This window comes from Mustela putorius, unplaced genomic scaffold, assembly GCF_011764305.1.
Source record: "Mustela putorius furo isolate JIRA1106 unplaced genomic scaffold, ASM1176430v1.1 tig00003869_pilon_pilon_pilon, whole genome shotgun sequence".
NCBI lineage: Eukaryota > Metazoa > Chordata > Mammalia > Carnivora > Mustelidae > Mustela > Mustela putorius.
The window spans coordinates 29,549,071-29,553,165 of NW_025422021.1; positions in this window are offsets into that span (position 1 = coordinate 29,549,071).

The following is a 4,095-nucleotide window of genomic DNA, read 5'->3' on the forward strand; positions in this document are numbered from 1 at the left end:
GCACATCTACCAGTCAAGAAACTACCCTGGGACACTCAGACCTCTCTGGATGAGCTAGCTCCAGTCACCCAGTTGGTTTCAAGTGTGAATCATTATCAGCAGCAACTAGAGCCCTTCAAAGGGCTCTCCCAGGTTCAAAGAGAGATGTCCATAGAGTCTGCCACACTCTGTGATGCTTTCACGGCATTTGCAGAGAACCAATGTTCAATCACATATCAAAGAGTTTTGTGACTGCATGGTAAACTTAAAGGCTAATGAGACCCTTTAAGCAATGAATACATGCATAGAGATAAAAAATAAAATGCAATTTTCTTGACTATTCTACCTACCCTATCTATAATCTCATTTTTCTACAAGACAATGGATAACAAAATCAATTCTTCAAATGATTAAAAAATAAAGGTTTTCTTTTAATAAAGAATATACAATAAAATCTTCTTTAAGTACAAGAAATATAAAATTCTAGCCATTGATGTTAGTCATACAGCCATACTTTTGGCCAAGAATAGGATTTTTAAATTGTAGATATTTGAGATATCTCTTAAACTTTCCCAAAGATTTCAGGATATTCTAGTTCCATTTTATTTTACCGTCTTTATGTAAAAAATTAAAATGTTGGTTTTTATAAAATTTGGGGGTTTATAGAATTTATGGAATTTTAATTGGATAGAAAAAGAAAGATAAGATTTCACTTACTTCTCTGAAGTTTTAATAAGCAAATCTGTTAACTCATGGAAGTAGCAAAATGATGCTCATTCATTTTACAGTCACTTGTGTATCTGCATAGCTGAACATTTATGATTTTAGATAATGTTGCAAAGGATTTCAGAATAAGCCTTCATGGTGTCTGAAATGTTGTATGAATCTCCCCTCTACTGGAAATTCTTCTAAATTGGTACTAGGCCATCCTGACCATACTTCAAGACAAGATCATGGGTTGTAGTTTCAAGTATGCCTTGGACTTAGTATGTGTTCTGTTACCAATTAGTTGTGTGATCTTGAATATATAACTTAGTCTCTTGAAGCTGGAGCTTCGTCCTCTGTTTACCATTAAAAAAAAAAAAAAGTACATATAACATTACTTACCATTCAGAGTTAATGTGAATATTAAATAAAGTGTATATCTGGTAAAGATAGCACATTTAACACCTCATCTTCTGCTGAAATACCACATAAAGGCAGGAAATACATATTCTAAAGATTCAAAAATAATTTAAAAACAGAGTTTAATTGGTAAGCTCAAAATTTTGAACAACTCTTAAAAAACCCAAAGCTTTCAGAGATCAAGTATCTTGAAAATCAAGGCTGCAGGAACACCAAGGGTTCACTCACTCAGAGCTAGTAGATAGAAGGTGGAGAGAAGGTCCTGAAGAAAAGTTCCCCTCCTCTGCTGTACTACCAAAATACTTGAGAAGGTTGTTAAAGTGCAGCTTCCTTTGTGATAATGTTCTCATTCAAGTTATACTGTACTATCATATAACCTTGCACAAGGTCATTTTGGATCCCCTTAAATCTGACATATCAAGCATAGAATGAAGATGGAAAAACACAGTTATTGAGAGATGGAAACATTTCAAATAAGGTTGTATCAGGAAAGAGTAGTCTTAAAAACAGTAATGCTATTAAAACTACCTGGAAATGTAAAGATTTGTATTAAGCTTTTTATAAGCAAGGGAAAACAATAGAAAAATTTAAATCATATGGAAGATTCATGTTCTATTTATCAGATAATCTTATACCTCACTTAAATTTTTTAATAAAAATTGAGTTTCTAATAATCAACTGATTTAAATATCAAATTTAAGGCATTACTGTAATGAAAGATGGAGGGAATTGCACCATATAGAACTAGTGCAGGGAAAAGAAACCATAGACTCTCTTAGTGGTACCAGAGCTAGCATCAAAGAATCCTTATTTGTGTTCTTCTGTTCTGTAAACCCCTTATTTCTTCTAGCAATAAGGATTTATTTATTTTTTCTTTCTCCAACCTCCTTAGAGATACTAAACATTTAATAACCATCCTTTGTAAAAAGCTTTCACTTGTCTAAAGATGCAAATTAATTATCATCACTTTGCATAATTAGTTCACAATAGTTTAGTAAAGTTAAAAACCAATGGGGAAAAATAGGAACAAGTTTAAGTATGTTTCATGTTTATATTTTTTATGGTCACTAAAGTATTTTATTAGGAAAACCAGCTAAAAACAATTGATGTGGAGATGGTTTAGAAGAATTCCTGCAAAAATTTTAGTTTTTTAATTTCAGGCTTCTTATTTAAATGAACTACTTGAATATTCATCCTTAAAGATTTGATCACAGTTTAATGCTGTAACATTTAATTACCTTCATTTTGGGGCCACTATAAATCAAAAGATTGTAATTCAAATGTATACTAATGTATTCTTGACCTTGAAGTTAATTACTAACCATCAGAGGCTTTAATTATTGTTGGCAAGGTGGGAATATATCAAAAGAAGACCTGCTGAAACAAGAAATAGAAATGAGGTTTATGGGCACTGAGAAGGTCTAGAAAATATAACCAAGTATTGTCTAAGGAAAATGCTGATACCAAAAACTGACAAAGAAATAATAATAAAACACAAACTACAAACCAATATTCTCAATGAAAATGCATGAAAAGTTTGTAAACAAAATTTAAGCAAAATAAATCTAACAAATTTAAAAAGTATAATACACTATGACTAAGTGGGGTTTGTGCCAGAAATACAAAGTTAATTTGACATTCAAATATTAACAAAGTATTTCCACAGATAACAAACTTAGAAAAAAACATATACTCATCTCAACAGATGTAGAAAAACATGTCACAAAATTCAACATACATGACTAATTAAAAAAACTCCCAACAAATTAGGAGTAGAAAGGAACTTCTAAACCTGATATAGGGCATTTATGAAAAATAATAGCTAACACCTTATTTAAAGGTGGCATCCGATTCATGAAAGAAAAAAAAGGGTAACTAGTATTCATAAAATTTAAAAACTTAAGTTCTTCAAAAGATACTGTTGGTGACATTAAAAAAGAAAGAAAGAAAGAAAGAAAGAAAGAAAGAAAGAAAGGGAAAAAAACATGTTGGTGACTTCCAGTTCTGACCAAGATAAAGCCCCTTCCTTCCGGATCCTTACTCTCACCACCCATACAACATGAAAACAATCACAGATGGGCTCTGAAAGGTGGAAGGGCAAATTGTCTGGGGACCCTGCGATTTGAGGTGAGTTTCCTGTGTTTCTTTATTGCCTCCCATATATCTCAGACAGGGCCCCACAGAAGCCTCTAAGCTAGAACTTCCAGCGGGTGTAGACACCCCCACCCTAAAAGAAAAGTCTTCAAGCAATGCCTATTCCTCTTAGCCAAAATACCAGGGAAAGGGTAGCCTAACAGAAAACATTTTTGGCAATATCTACCCTACTCAAACCAAAAACCAATGGAAAATCCATCCCCATGAATACACTCCCATAGTTTCAACTGGGCCAAGAAATGAGGTGATTGTTAACCGTCCATCTCCACTTTACCTCCCACATCTCTTGCACAGGGACATCAGACAGTGGTACTCCAATGTCCCAACACAGTGGTGGCATCAGGGACAAGCAGGGAAGGATTCTTCTACCCACCAATCCCAGCTCCCAGTCCCACCTGGCTAAAGCAGGCAAGATTCTGATTCCCCTGCCACATTAGTGTCAGCATGGCTGAGTAGTAAATTGGTCTTCCAGCTCCTGCCCAACAAAAATAGTGAATGCTTTGATTGCCCCGCCCAGGTGGTATTAGCAGATCCAGAAATATGCTGAACCTCCACTCCCATCTGGCTGCAGAGACTTAATGAGCCAGTGAGAAGTGGGGCTCATCACCACTCTGCTTCACATCCCCACTGCAGTGTCAATGGGGCCCAACAGAGAGCTGGCATCAAGAGATAAAAGGAGGGAGGAGAAAAAAGTGGCACTGGGTGATATGTGACTTCCCTCCTCCCCTTCCTCTGTCATCAGCTGGGGCCCTCTTAGAGTAAAAAGTCAGGCTTGGCCAATGCTCCACTTGTACTTGGCAAGGTGTCAGGGGGCTAAGAGAGAACTGACCTGTCACT